Consider the following 16,303-nt stretch of genomic DNA (forward strand, 5'->3'; position numbering starts at 1 on the left):
CAGCCAGGGAAGATGGCGAAGGATTGGAGGTGTAAATGCTTCAGGCTGGTGGTCAGTTCTCCCCTGTCTTCACTAACTCCTAACTCTAGCTAAGATTTGAGTTGCTTAATTTTATCCGCTGGACCCCTATCTGACTGATTTCCCTGGTGAACAGAAGAAAATCATGGCCTCAAAGCAAAGTAAGGAAGAGGCAAGAGGAAACATAAACTTGTTCTCACTAACCTATTTCTCCCTGCCGGTTGTCTGCCGCAGGCTGTGGCCAACCTGTGCCCCCACCCACTGCAGGGGCACCACCCCCACCTCCCCAGCCCTTCTGACTATCGATGGCATTAATTCCTGGAATTCACGTCCCCTGTAAGCCTTTCCTCACTTGATTCTGGGGAAGGGAGCCAGCAATCTGAGCCAGGTTTCCGTCTTTACAGGAAGCAGAAATTCTATTTGATTTCTAAAATTAACAAGGGAAAGGGATATTTATTTTTTTTAAAGAGAGAAAATATGGGGAAACTCTGGTTTATCATCTCTTTCAAATACTCTGTGAAAACATCCCAGAGAGATTGAACCTGATTAGAGTCAAGTTGAGGAAAACAGGCATTCAACAAAGCTGGGAACTGCATGCTGGGTGAGAAAATAAAATATTGACTAACGCTAGGAAAAAGAAAGTATTCTTTGCGAAGAATTCTTTAATATAAAAACGCTGAAATTCTACTGTGGGCAAACACGTATAATGTTAAGATATTTCCCTAGTCTTCGGTACGCAAGGGAAAAGATATCAAAGTTCATCACAGACTATTTTATAGGAAAATTGCAATCAATATTAAAACGATCATGATCACCAGTAGACTACAAAATTAAATTTTGTGACATCATTTGAATTTAATAAAATTTAAATAGACATTAGAAAAGTATTTCGATAGAAATTAATGTCTACATTTTCTAGAATTTCTCTCGATTGACCTCATGGTTTTAGTACATTTTCTTTTTTCTTTTCTATTTCTGTTCTGGTGGCAACTTTAAAATTTTTTTTACAGGGAATATGCCCTTGTTATCTAGTAATACAAGTGAATAGAGAGTCAAAAATGAAAGTTGTTCTGTAACAGTACTTTCCCTCATGGATGCAACACAACATATCTCCCAGAGATAACCACTTTTGACAGTTCTAGATTTATCTTTCCTATCTTAGTCCGTCTGGGCTACTGTACCCAAAATACCATAGACTGGGTGGCTTTTAAAGAACAAAAGTGTATTTCTCATAGTTCTGGAGACTGAGAAGTCCAAGATCAAGGTGCCATCATATTTGGTGTCTGGTGAGAACCCGCTTCCTGGCTCATAGATGGCTGTCTACTTGTTGTGTCTTCATATGGCAAAGGGGTGAGGGAGCTTTGTGGGGTCTCTTTTATTAGAGCATTAATTCCATTCATGAGTTCTGCCTATAATCACCTCCCAAAGGTCTCTTCTCCAAATACCATCACACTGGGGGTTAGGTTTCAATATATGAATTTTGGAAGGACACAAACATTCAGTCCATTGTACCTTTTTATATACGTTAAACATTTTTACATATACTCACACACATACAGGATCATTATATATATATACACACACCCACACACATATATACATATATATGTATTTCTGAAACTTCTAATGGAATGACGGATATGTTCCCATATTAGTACATTTATTTTTTAAAATTTTTTTAATAATATTTTTTATGTTAGTCACCATACAGTACATCCCTAAGTACATTTAGATCTATGTCATTATTTTAAGTCACTGAAGTTCATTTTGTACATATATTAATACATTAGATTTATATTTTTTTAACTCAACTCAGTAGAATAATGGGCAAAATATAATTGACAATTTTCAGAAAAAGAAACACATAAGAGAAGAAACATATGAAAATATTCTCAACCTCATTAGTAATCAGGGAATTACATACTGCATATACCCCCCTTTATTTTAAAGATTTTATTTATTTATTTGAGAGAGAGAGACGGAGAGAGCTGTGCACAAGTGGGGGGGAGGGGCAGAAGGAGAGGGAGAAGTGGGCTTCCTGCAGGGCTCAATCCCTGGACCCCAGGATCATGAACTGAGCCGAAGGCAGATGCTTAATGAACTGAGCCACCAAGGCGCCCCTGCATATACCCTTCTGGTTAGCAAAAAGAAGTCTTGGCAATACCATGTGTTGGCAAGGATGTGTGTACATCGAAAGACTCTTACACATTGTTAGTGGAAATGCTATTAGTACAACTACTAATGATGTTAGTACTACTTTCAAAAGCAAATTGCTATTTTTAAATTTTCCTTTTTTTTTTTTAAGTTGGACACTTAACTGATTGAGCCACCTAGGCACCCCTATATTTTCAAATTTTTAAACTTTAAATTTAAATTTTTTTTTTTTTTTTGCAGCTGTACATTTGCATATCCTTCAGCACAGCAATTCCATCCCTAGGTACTATCCCAGGAAAACTTTCCCACAAAAACAAGAACACTCACAACAGCAGTCTTACAAATGGGGAAAATATGGAAACAACCAACATACATTAATAGGAGAATAGCAACACAAATTATGATACATTCACCCAATGGAATATTGTACAATAGAAAAAGTGGTGAAATATAGCTACATGAATGAATCTTTGAAATATTTTGTTGAAGGAAAAAGCAAATGCAGACAATAATATATGTATGATGCCATTTTCATAAAATCGGAAACAAGCAAAATTAAATAGCTATTGTTTAGGTGTATATCCACATGTATTAAAACATTTTCATAAAGTAAGGAAATTGAAAGGCAATCTTCAGTATGTTGGTTTTCACTTGTGGGAAGCAGAAATAGAATAGGGAAGAAACACATGGCTACGCACTGTTGGGAATGTTTTAGTTCTTGGGTTGGGTATCCAGTTCATGGATGACTACTAAATAATTATATTTGTAACATATATTTTATATCATGTATTCCTTTGTATCAAAACTTTTGTTTTGGGGCGTCTGGGTGGCACAGCGGTTAAGCGTCTGCCTTCGGCTCAGGGCGTGATCATGGCGTTCCGGGATCGAGCCCCACATCAGGCTCTTCTGCTATGAGCCTGCTTCTTCCTCTCCCACTCCCCCTGCTTGTGTTCCCTCTCTTGCTGGCTGTCTCTATCTCTGTCGAATAAATAAATAAAATCTTAAAAAAAAAAAAAAACTTTTGTTTTGGTGTGTAATTAACATACTGTATTATTACTTAGTTGCAGGTGTACAATATAGCGATTCAACATTTATTCATATTATGAGGTGCTCACCATGATAAATCTAGCTACCCTCTGTCACCTCAAAGTCGTTACACACTATTAACTATATTCCCCATGTGTACATTGTATCACTGGGTCTTACTTATTTCATAACTGGAAGTCTGTACCTTTTAATCACCTTCCCCCATTTTGCCCACCCTTCCCCCCAATGTAATGAATTACATTTTTATTTCATTGAAATGATACACAAAAAGATAAAATTAAATGAACCCTACCCTTCTTTTATTCTTTTAAAATGAAAACATTATACATTCAACCTGAATAGGTAGTACTTGTTTATTGGTCCCAGTTTTATCTATTCTCTAACTTGCCAGTTTGTATTTTTTGCTCATTCACTAAAAGAGAGAACAAATCCATAGATCTATAAGGCTACGGTGTAAAAAGCAATAGATTTGTAACAGAAGCAAATGGACTCTGTCATCCCTGATCTTTAAGATGGGAGAGTGGAGGAAAATGTAATCAACAATTTCTCAGATAAGAGAACAGAGCTGCAGGACTAAAATTAAGGCTAAAAAAAGAATTTGTAAGGGGTTATATGGGATAGGCAGAAAAACATGCAAAAATCCTTTCTCTAAAGTGCTTTCTCTTAGTTAGGGTTGGCCTACTAAAGAAGAAAGAAGCTTCATTCTTAGAAATGAGAACAAAAACTTGGTTCTTTAAAGTTAACGTAGAAAGGGAAACAGAGAGTTCTGTGATGAGGTGGGATAGGTCTAAGTAGCTCTAGGTACATTCTCGTCTCTTAAAAAAAGCCATTCTTGGGGCTCCTCTCAGTCGGTTAAGCAGCTGCCTTTGGCTCAGGTCATGATCCTGGGGTCCTGGGATTGAGCCTCACATCAGGCTCCCTGCTCTGCGGGGAGTCTGCTTCTCCCTTTCCCTCTGCCACTCCCCCTGCTTGTGCTCTCTATCAAATAAATAAATAAAATCTTAAAAAAAAAATAAAAAGAGCCATACTTGATCTTCAAACCTCTACCATGGAAATGGACATTTTCAGCTTTTAGAGTATATACGTAAGGTCTGTAAAGATTTAAAGCCCATGCATTGGGGCGCCTGGGTGGCACAGCGGTTAAGCGTCTGCCTTCGGCTCAGGGCGTGATCCCGACGTTATGGGATCAAGCCCCACATCAGGCTCTTCTGCTATGAGCCTGCTTCTTCCTCTCCCACTCCCCCTGCTTGTGTTCCCTCTCTCGCTGGCTGTCTCTCTCTCTGTCGAATAAATAAATAAAATCTTAAAAAAAAAATAAAGCCCATGCATTGAGAGAAAACCTTTTTGAGAAGAAAGAGGAATTAACTCCATAAAAAAACCTTCTAAGGAATGTGAGGCTTGATTGCTGAAGAAGTTAATGTCAAAGGAAACATCTTACCCTGGGAGACAAGACTTCATATACCTAAGGCAAAGGGTAGGAGGGAGAAAGAAAAATTTTTTGATAGAAAAGAGCAAAGGACTTCAAGTGAAATTTCTTGAGAACACTGCCTCGTATTTCAGGCTTGTTAAGGATTGCCATATGGCACGGGGATTAGGCCTGTTCCCTATGGCTTTGGAAGGGAGCGTTACTATTGCTGGCTGGGGGTCACATGGAGAAGGACTGAAATGACTGGGGAGTACAGAAGCAATTCTTAATCGGTGGGGGTTAGATTTGCAGACCTCTGAAATCCCTCCCAACACTGAGATCCAATATTATTAAAAGAAACAACCCCACTCCTTCAGATCCCCTTCAGCAGGGCTGACACTGGACATGGGGGTGGGAGTGAGGTGGGGTGGCTCTGTGTGGTGGGGAGATTATTAGTAGGTGTGGGGGGTGACCTGGGGAAATATGTCTAGCAGGGCTTCATCAATATAAACAGGAGACCTGTCTGCCCTGGTGTGAAGGCTGTATTTACTGTCCTTTCATCTGCAGTTGTCATTGTGGATTTAGTTAGAAGGCATGACATTAAAGTTGGTGGATGAATGATGTCGGAGGCAAGTGCATGGAGTGTGATTAAGCTCAAGGAAGTTTTTTTGTTTATTCCATCTTAAACTAGATTTTTGCCAAATGGTCTCCTCCATTCCTTCATTCAAATGCAAACTTGAGAACATGTAATTTACTATGTACCAGGAACTGGAGGAGATGATGTAGTATCAATAAGATTAATATTTTAAAACCTGCATAATGATGTAATGGAAGATAGATTGAAAATTAAATTGTTATTCCACCTGGAAAGAATTATATAACAGAAGGGCAAAGGGTAATACGTTCTCCAGTGTCTAATATTTCTAGCCAAATTTCAAGGTGAAAGAGAGAAGATGCACACAGATTTTCTCAATAAGGGAACTCAGTCATAAGTATTTAAGGCTGAGGAAAAAAAGAAAGAAAATTGTATTCTTAAAGAATGGGTTGACGTTATGCGATATGTCACTATCAGAAATCTACCTGTCTTAAAAGAGAAAGTTTTATGTAAAGAAATAAAAATAGAGGTGCCTGGGTGGCTCAGTCGTTAAGCATCTGCCTTCGGCTCAGGACGTGATCCCGGCGTTCCGGGATCGAGTCCCACATCGGGCTCCTCCGCTGGGAGTCTGCTTCTTCCTCTCCCGCTCCCCCTGCTGTGTTCCTTCTCTCGCTGGCTGTCTCTCTGTCACATAAATAAATAAAATCTTTAAAAAAAAAAGAAAAAGAAATAAAAATAAGTGTTTGTCACAGGCATGAGAAACCAGCTTCACGTACAATCTCCGGAATAAAAGAATAAAATCTTACCCTCTGGGGGGAGGTTAGAATGAAAATAAGGTATTGTTGATAATAAGAAAATAACTTCATGTAAATCGCTCCAAGAATCCTACTTAATAGTTTGTAAAGCAATTGACAAGGCAAACAACAACAACAAAAAAATCCAAGGTCTTAAACTCTAAGATAAAAGAAAGTATGAAGAATAAATAAGTTTAATTTCATGCTAGAGTAGTCCCATGCACATATTCTCTCTCTAATAAATCCCATTGGTTTATTTTTAGGCTCTTTCAAAAATTGGGGCCGGTACCCTATCTCAGCTAGACTGTACCTTGATGCTTTTGACCTTGAGAGAGAAAGTTCGGATACCAAGGGCCAGAGGCCACCAGAGGATTGCCCACCACCCTTATGACCTTTGTGGCTCGTGTTGTCCACCTGAAGAGGTCTTTCTTAAAGCTCCCAGGGTCCTTGGCCCAGATTTGGTGTGTCTCTTTCTATGAGGACATGGAAGAGAAGGGGCGATTGAGTGACCTGCTGACTTTCAAGGAGGGAGTAGGATTGTTTTTCACTCCATATATTGCTTTGCTCAGAGCAGATACTGTGAGCTCATGGAGATAGCCCATCATTTCCTCTACTTCATTTGGGCCACCAAGGGGCATGTTTATTCCTGTCCTCTTAGATATATGAAAAGATACAAGCATGGTTTCTCCATAAAGAGGGGATTTTAATTGCAAAGTTGTAAAAAACATCTACCTTCTTCTCTTTTGTGTCTGATGTACGGCTTGGTTTCTGGGAAGAGGTTTATGAACCTTGCAGTACCTTGTTTAAGAACAATAATTAGGAATGGTCCGTTGATCCCATCTGTCCCCCACTAGAAGAAGGAACCACTGTATGGCTCGATCTGGGTCCATGTCAAGGTATCTGTAACTCCTATGATAGGTGTTAAAACCTGAGCTGAAGAAAGTAGCCCTGGAGAGAATCTTCTAAGACAGGGCAAGAAGAAGAGGAAATAATATTATTTGGAAAACATAGTATAAGAGAACAGACATTCACACATACCAGGCAGAGAGATAAAAAAAGAATATTTATGATTGTTGAAGGTTTGGGGGACAATAAATTAATACCCATCTTCTCTGCATAGCTCTATTAAAAGAACGTGAGACTGAGTGACATGGCTTAGATCTGTGGCCAAAAGGGCTTACAAATTCTTTCTTTGAGTTAGAGAGACTTATCCAGCAGGACAACTGCAGAGAGTAGACCAAAATGTATGCTCTGAAAGTAGGCAGATCAGTCCTAATCTATTCTTCCTTGGTCTTTCTGCAGCATTTCAAGCTATCAATTACACTTCCACCCCCAAACACGTTTTTCTCTTGGCTTCTGGGACACCAAATTCTCCTGGTTATTCTCTGATCTCCCTGGCTACTCCTGCTGGTTCCTCTGCTAATTCTTCCCCTTCTCCAAGAACCAAGAGTGTTGAAATGCCTCAGGGCTCACTCTCCCCTCCCTCCCCTTCCCTTCTCTCCTCTACCACACTCACTCCTTGAGCTGATCTCCTTGTTAGCTCTATGCTAACAACCCCCAAATTTATAACTCTACCTAGGACTTCTCCCTGAACTCCACTGCCTAATTGCCACTTCCATTTGCATGTCCAATTGGATGTCCAGTTTGGCACATCCCCCAAACCAAACCTTGATCTCCCCTTTCATTCTGGTCCTTTCTGTCTCCCCTTCATTGTTTTTTCCAGGTGCTCAGGCCAAAAGCCTCAAAGTCTCCTTAATTCCTCTTTCTTTCACAGCTCACATTCAATTCATCAGTAAATCCTGTGGGCTCCATCTTTAAAATAAATTAAGATCTTACCACTTCTCCCTAATTCCTATGCCACCATTCTCTTCTAAACCACCATCATTTCTTTTTTTAAAAAAATGATTTATTTATTTATGTGACTGAACGGGGAGAATTTTCAAGCAGACTCCCTGCTGAGCACAGAACCCAGGTGTGGGGCTCGATTCCACTACCCATGAGATCATGACCAGAGAGGAAACCAAGAGTCCGAAGCTTAACAGACTAAGCCACCCAGGCACCCCTTCCACCATCAATTCTCATCGGGATTATTGCAGCAGCCAAAAGCATTCACACCCCTACCATCCCCACAGCCTGTTTTCAGAATAGCAAAGTGATCCAAACACATTCTTTTGAAATCTAAGTCAAATCAATACTTCTGTGCCCCTAAATGTTCAAAGGCTTCCTATTTAATACAGACTAAATGCCGAAAAGTCTTGACATGGGCCTACTGCAAACTCTGCATAGCTGTTTCTGTTCTGGCCATATCTAATCTCATCTCTTACAAATCGTTCCCTAGAACCACCCTTTCCAGCCACATTTTTGCTAGTCCTCAAACAGGCCAGGCTTCTGCCTCAGATGTTTCACTTGCTATTCATCCTGCCTTCCTAAATCTTTGTTCAAATATTATCCTCTTTAACCATCCCATTTAAAATCGGGCACCCTGCCCCCCTCACTGTCCGCAGCTTCCATACTTCATTTCCCTCCTATTCTGTTTTCCTCCATAACATATATCACCATCTGCTACAGAATCTATTTTATTTATTTATCTACCTTCTTCCCTGCCTGGCTCCACTGCTCCTAAAAACACATACACTGGAGGGCAAGGAGTCTTGTCTGTTTTGTTTGATCTCACATCCCCAGCATCTAGAATGGGGGCTGGAAGAAACTGTCACTCAAATGTTTGTTGAGCGACTAATTTTAAAAATGAATGAATGAATGAATCCCAAAGGGGAAGCAGCTATGCTCATGTCCTCCTTCCTTCTTTTGAACTCACCAGTCAGAAAACTCACTTCTTCCATGATACTCTAGCAGGAATCCTTCCATATGGAAATCTGAGCATTGGGGAATACAGGCTGCCCCAAAAGATGACGGCGGGAAATACAGCAACCTATTATAAAACATCTCCTCAAATAACACCGACACTAGTTTTTAAGACTGCGGAAGTGGTGGAAAGATTAGCTTCATGCAAAACTTTCCAAGTGAAGAACAAAACTCAAATTCCCGAGATTCACCCAGAAGAAGGAATAAAATGAGACAGTCTGTGTTAGGAAAGAGGAAATAACTTTATGCTCAATCTCATCTCTAAGCAACCCACCTGTGTCTTCAAGACTGTGGTAAGGAAATAAAAAGTAATTACTCAGATGAAGGAATAATATTCCCAGCTATGGAAGATTAAGATATAAAAGAATAATGTTCATGATAAGAAAGATGAAAAATCAATGAATGTGATTTTATGACCTGGAAAAATAAAAAAGCAGCTTTATATAGAGTTTCTGGGAAATTTTCTCAGAGCCTTTAGTTCTTTAAGGACAAGCTCTTGACTAGAATAGAATAGAATAGAATAGAATAGAATAAAATAAAATAAAATAAAATAAAATAAAATAAAATAAAATAAAATAAAATAAAAATGAATGAAAATATTTGTAGTGGCAAAGGTAGAGTAGATGATGTATTTGTCTCACAATCTTTGCATGGTTTGTGGTGACATACGTCCCTTCAGCTCTGTCACTGTGATTACTCCTCTCAAAACTTCAAAGAACATGTCAGAGACAAACTAAACATCACATCGAGCACCGTGCCATATTAAACTCCAGGTTGACCAGACAAGCTTGCTACCAAACCCAGAAAACTAGTCAGAAGTAAACCGTAATCAGGTTTTTATTAGATTATCTTAGATGCAAGATTATCATGAAAACTATGTAAGAAATTAGTTTTAGATCATAAGATTATAATGAAAAATACATAAGACATAATTTTTAGGTCAAAGGTTTCACAGCTCACATTTAAGCCTAAAATAATTTTTAGGCTTAACATAATTCACTAAATTACAATATAACATTGTGCTTCAAATAGAGGAAACTGAAAGTGTTAATTGTATAGGAATCAAAATAACGGATAGTATTTAATTGTGTGTTAGGGAGACCTTCTCATATGGTGGCTATTTACCTTCCCCTCATTTCAGATCAATACAGAGGGAAAGAGTTTGTTCCATACACTGCGTGCTGGGCTGTTGTCTAAGGCGACATGGCCCAGTGGCTTCACTCAAGGCGGGAGAGCACCAGGGAGCCTGTGTCTGTGTCACCACGTGACCATGGCACCGAGAGCTGGCTGTGGATGGCAGGCACGTGTCCGGCTGGGTGTAGGCCAACTGTCCCATCTACAGTCAGGCTCCCAGGAGAAAACATGTGAGTCCTGTAAGGTTTAATAGTTTGCATAATACGAGGAAAAGAAACAACACCCGTATTTTCTTTCTTGCCAGCTCAGGAAGGCAGGTGAAAAGTCGGAGTAGGTGCTCACACCCGTGTTGGAAAGGCTTAGCATCAGTAACTCAATCCACCATGACCTCTTTCTTATAACTGCTCCCTCTGTGTGCATTCTTGGTCTTTCTGCAACTTACTCTCCACATAGCAGCCAACGCAATCATATCACTTTTTGATCAAGGTCCTTCAAGTTCACAGCCTTCACGTCGTCTGTGCCATCTGGCTCCTGTCACCTGTCACTCTCACCACCAGCTCTTTGCAACTGTCCTCTAGGTGCACTGGTTTCCTCCGAGAACCAAGCTCCTTCTGACTCGGGCCTTCACATGCCTTTACACAGCCAACTTTTACCTGTGCTTCGGGTCTCAGTTTCCCAGAGAGCCATTTCCGCCACCCCCCCCAGCCCCACCTCTTCCATGTTCTCCCTGTAATTCTCTCTCATGGTCCTGGGTTCTTTTCCTTCATAGTGTTCATCACGATTTATAATGATACATTTTTTATTAGTTGCTTGATGTCCATCTTCCCCAATAGATTGCAAGGATCTTGAAGGCAAGGATCTTGCTGGTTTGGTTCACTATTTTAGATTCAGCTCTGCTGAAAGAACTGATCAGGAATGGCCCCTTGAGAAGGATATAGTCTGTGGACGCCAGGAGCTAGGAACTTGATGTTAAGTGTCAACGTTTCTTATTCTGTATGATGATGCCTGATGGGGATGCAGAGATGAGAACGCCAAAAGTAATGATCAGATAAGCGCAATCCACCTAACCAGACGGGTAAGGGAGAAGTGGCAGCATGAGGCCTATGGGGTGTGTGTAAGCACCACTAAGGGACAAACCTGCAAAGCGACCCGGTTTCCTGACGTCAGGCCGGCTGGCTGCTTGCACCATGGCACTGGTAGGAAGACCAGTGGTAAAAGGACTTAAGAACATTTGGATTACATGAATCCGGGAATGTGAACTTAGGGGGGGGAAAGTTGTCTTAATTATAAAAAGTCTTCTCTCATTTTTAAAAATTTACAATCAATTAATTAACATATAGTGTATTATTAGTTTCAGATGTAGAGATCATTGATTCATCAGTTGCATATAACACCCAGTGCTCATTACATCATATCCCCTCCTTAATGCCCATCACCCAGTTACCCCATCCCCCCACGCCCCTCCCCTCCAGCAACCCTCAGTTTGTTTCCTGTGATTAAGAGTCTCTTTGGGTTTGTCTCTCTCTCTCTGATTTTGTCTTACTTTATTTTTCCCTCCCTTCCTCTATGTTCATCTGTTTTGTTTCTTAAATTCTACATGAGTGAAATCATATGGTATTTGTCTTTCTCTGACTGACTTATTTCGATTACCATAACACCCTCCAGTTCCATCCACTTCGTTCCAAACGGCAAGATTTCACTCTTTTGATGGCTGAGTAATATTTCATTGTATATATACACCACATCCTCTGTCCATCCATCTGTCGATGGACATCAGGGCTCTTTCCATATTTTTGCTATTGTGGACATTGCAGCTATAAATATTGGGGTTCTTCTCTCATTTTTTAAGAAGTTTTCTCTGAGTTGATTTCATTCTACTCTCATGAGTCATTTGTGAATTCACGTTTATCCAATAAACGTCTGAGGGCAGCGTGCTCTGCATTGTAGAGGGCTAAAAAGATACACGAATCTCACTTCTATTCTTTAAGAACTCAACATTTAGCACGGGAGCTTTAATACGGTAGAAACATATTCAAATCATTACAACACACAGCTGTCTATGATAAATAGTCTAAGAAGGGTAGGAAAAAGAAGGCAGTTACACAGCCCGTGGTACCCTAACGTATTGACTTTTAGAGCATCACTTAGGACTTAACCAGTGAGCCAAAAGTACAGAACTAAAAGACTCAACCAGGGGTATAGTCTAAATGTTAATGAATCAGTACCGCATAGGTTCTGACCAATCAGAACACATCCGACTAATCAGCTAGGAGTCCCGACCACTCAGAGCAATTCTTGTTCACACATCAGCTACATTTAACACTGAACACCTATCATGAATCAGGGACCATCTTTAAATGGGTTTTTAGTGTGGTTATTATGCTATAAGTGAGGCAGGGGTTACAAATTGTTTTCAATTTTGAGGCTGAGTCGAATTGATAGGTCCTGGCTCCCCAGAGAGCTGAGTTAAGGATTCGGAGGCTGTGTGCAGGCTCACTGGGAAAGAATATGTTGGTGATGGACAGGTGCCAGGGATAAAGAAAGGACAAATTGTAGTCCACATGCCATGTATGTGATGTCCCTGCTTCTGATTAAAAACCAGACAAACCTGCATTCGAATCCTCCTTCCAGCGTGTGGGAACTGTGAGACTTTGGGCCAGTGGCTTTATCCATCCAGCTTATACATCCCTCATTGTAAGATTGGGGTGGTAAGACCTAAGGGACAACATGGCGCACATCGTGTCAGAGTGCCCACTGTGTGAGGTAGATGGTTTCCATGCAAAGATCATGTCCACTGTAGGATGGAGGTGAGATTCCAGCCTCCTGTCGAGGTTAATGGCAGCAGGAGGCAGAAAAGGGAGGAGAAAAAAGAGCCTAAAAGTGGGACAGACCCAAGAGGGTCCCAGTGGAGGAAGACATAGTGATGGAGCTAGGAGCAAGGGCCCGGGGAAAGAGCCGTGTCGAACAGATATTTTTGGTGAAATGCTATGTGTCCCCTGTGACTCGACCCCCTGACACCTTAAATCCTCAGGAAAACCACAAGTCACAATATAGTTGGCTCACTGGATTTTTTTTTTTTTTTGAAAGCTGGCAAAGGGCCGAGTTTTGGGGTTAAGGTTGGCAAGGGTCCAAAACAATGTCCTCTGCTGTAGGAGATCGGTGCTCAGTAAATGGTAGCTATCGGCACATCCATTACTACTACAAGTGCTTTGGTAGACGTAGGAACAAGCTAGGATGAAGGCCCAGAGGAACGGGAGCCAAGTTGTCCTGGGCAGGTCTGTCCTTAATTATGGTGTCATTCTTAAACATATGTTCCAGCCAGAGACTTAACAAGAAGCCTTTGTTTAAAATCTCAGGGCCCAAAAGGCATTTTACAGTCTAGACTCTAGAAAGTTCTGTGGACTGGAAGTCTGTATGAATCCAAGCTGGATGGGCCTTGTGTTTGATTAAAGAATGCTCTGAGAACACAAACCTGTTTGTCTTCACCACAAACCACGCAACTCCTGGTCATAGAATCCAGTTGTTTGTGATGGGAAGTGAATATACCTTGTATGCAAGCCTTTTAGAATTTCCTGATCCAGGGGCGCCTGGGTGGCGCAGTCGTTAAGCGTCTGCCTTCGGCTCAGGGCGTGATCCCAGCGTTCTGGGATGGAGCCCCACATCAGGCTTCTCCACTAGGAGCCTGCTTCTTCCTCTCCCACTCCCCCTGCTTGTGTTCCCTCTCTCACTGGCTGTCTCTCTCTGTCAAATAAATAAATAAAATCTTTAAAAAAAAAAGAGAGAGAATTTCCTGATCCGAATGCAAGGCTGATTTCATAGGACTCTTGACATTGGCATTTAGCCCCATAATCATCTTTGCTGAGCACCTCTTTTGCTCTTCTCAAATCTCCCTGTTCTCATTGCTATTTGCTTTTCTTTCTGCTTTTTAAATCTTTTTATTGCTTTCTGATTCTATGTCTTTGGCACGAGCATAGCAGAGGGTAGTACTCCGAGCCTGAGATGGGTCTGCCAGTGGGTTTGGGCTTGTCCATGCTCTGCTGACAGATGTAGGAATGGTCCCTAGAGAGACTGAGGAGCCTCCTGGAAGAGACTTACCTTACACACAGTGGAAAGTCTTAACGCAGGACAACAAGCCTATCTCTGGAACAAACTTTAGTCTCTAGAGGAGAGGGGTAATTCTAAGTAGGGCAGGGCCAAACCCCCTCCCTACTACGAAGAACTCAGAACATAAAGATGTAGGGGTCTACTATAGCACGGATGAATACTCACTAAACTGTTTCCTTTTCTTCCCGGGCTCATACCTTCCTGGCATACATGTTCTGTGTCTGAGTTTTGGCCAAATAAATGTGGGCAGAAGTCACATATGCCACCTCCAGGCCTGGCACAGAAAACTTCCTGCCTGATTGGGATGCAAATAATCCAGTGGAGGAATCCAAGGCCTAAGGATGAAGAAAGAAGCCCTAGATGGAAACCCTGAATAACTGGGAGGAATAGAACCCCATTGCTGCCTATCCCCATTTTCACTTTGACTGTGACATGAGGCCAAATGAACACTTATGCTCTAAAACTACCGAAATTGTGAGGTGGTTCGTGAAGAGCAATAACCCCGCCCTGATTGACTTACTAAGCAAAAATGGAAAGCTCTGTTTAATGAAAACACTGCATCTGACCTTGAAGAAGAGGCAGCATAGCATTTGTATTTTTTCTATATAAGAGTAACATAAAAACAGAAGAGAGGCAGTCTTCCTGCCCTGAACAGCTTTGCCATTTTAACAGCACTAAAATACCAAGTGGTGTTGACGGGGGGAAGACAGAGGAAGAAGGAGCAGTTTTAAAAGGAAGCAGAAATGGCCAGGAGGCCTGGAAGTCTCAGTGGTACCAGGAGGAAGGGGTGGGAGCTGCTGGTGGACACAGTGGTACTGTTTCCAAGAGGAAGCAGGGAAAGCTAGTCGGAGGGTCAGAACCAGCAGGTGACAGCGTTCACAGAATGTTAAGGATTAGATGACCAGATCTCATTTTGAACCCATGTAGGACGCTCAGAGATTTTGAGCAAGACTTGGGATATCACAAAGGTAGTAAGAGCCAGCCAATATGGGTTCCCTCTACAAAGTATTTGAGCCTTGGAAGGTTGGGGAGGAATACTGCCAACGCTGACCAATGTAGGAAGAAGAGAAGGGGCTCTTCTGGCTTCAGGTCTGATGTTCAGAAATAGAATTTCTGCTCCTCTTAGCGGGCACGACAGTCAGGCAACTTTTTGTTCTTCTTTTACTTCTCGGGGTGGTAAGCCAAGTTGGGAAGTCAGGAAGCCCAGAGTGTTTGCATTTTCCACAGAGACCTCAGTGGGTGTTGGGGCAGTGAAGGCACTCACATGCCACCGGGTAACAATTGAGGAACTTGCAGGTTTTTTCTACGTAAAAGGCAAGGATCTTGATTTATTTGGTGGCTGCTTTGAGTTGTTTTCCTTTAATTGGAAAAAAAAGCACATTCAAGTTGGGAAACACTGTTCTAAGCCTGAGGTCCTGTGTTAAGATGAAAAAAGATGTGGAGGATGGAGGAGATTTCCAGAAGGGTCAAGGAGAACAAAGAGGAGGACCGCTCAGGGAGCTGGGAGGGAGGGAGTCCTCAGCATCTGCTTCCCCCTGAAAATCATTAGGGCAAAGCTGGGGTGATTAGAGGGAGAGTGGAAATACCACAAAGATTAGGCATGGAAAGCTGAGGGGCTGGAGATGACGCACCTATGGGAGACGTGTACACTCACACATGGTTATGTGCTCACACATAATTGTGTATGCATATCGGTGCTTTTGGTGACTACACCATGTGAAGGAAAATTTTAATCAAACTTTAAATGTACAATTTTATTTTACTTCCATCACATAAGAAGAATATACCTTTTCACTATGAAGAGTGAACAGATTTCCTCTTTGCTTCCTCTTCTGTAAAACCTGGCTGTTCCAGCCCCCCTGCTCTCTCCTAGAAACATAAGTTCCTGTTCTTTTTCAGCTCAAACTGACCTATATCCTCCATCCTGCTCACTTTAAAGTTATTTTCCTCAGTCTCCATATCTCAAGAATGTGTTCTAATTAGCTAATCTGATGTCAGGCAAGCCACTACTGGCTTACTGTGACTTGCAGTGCAGCTCCTTAGATGACCTACATAGATGTAAAATATGGTTTTTAATCATACCTCCAAAGAGGGGGGCAAACAGTAAAAAATTCGGGTATTATAGAACGTTGAAGGAATAAATTACGAATCCATTATTGTGAAATTTATTATTTGTTATTAAATTGTCAA

The sequence above is a fragment of the Ursus arctos genome, unplaced genomic scaffold, assembly GCF_023065955.2.
Source record: "Ursus arctos isolate Adak ecotype North America unplaced genomic scaffold, UrsArc2.0 scaffold_26, whole genome shotgun sequence".
In the NCBI taxonomy this organism is placed as follows: Eukaryota; Metazoa; Chordata; class Mammalia; order Carnivora; family Ursidae; genus Ursus; species Ursus arctos.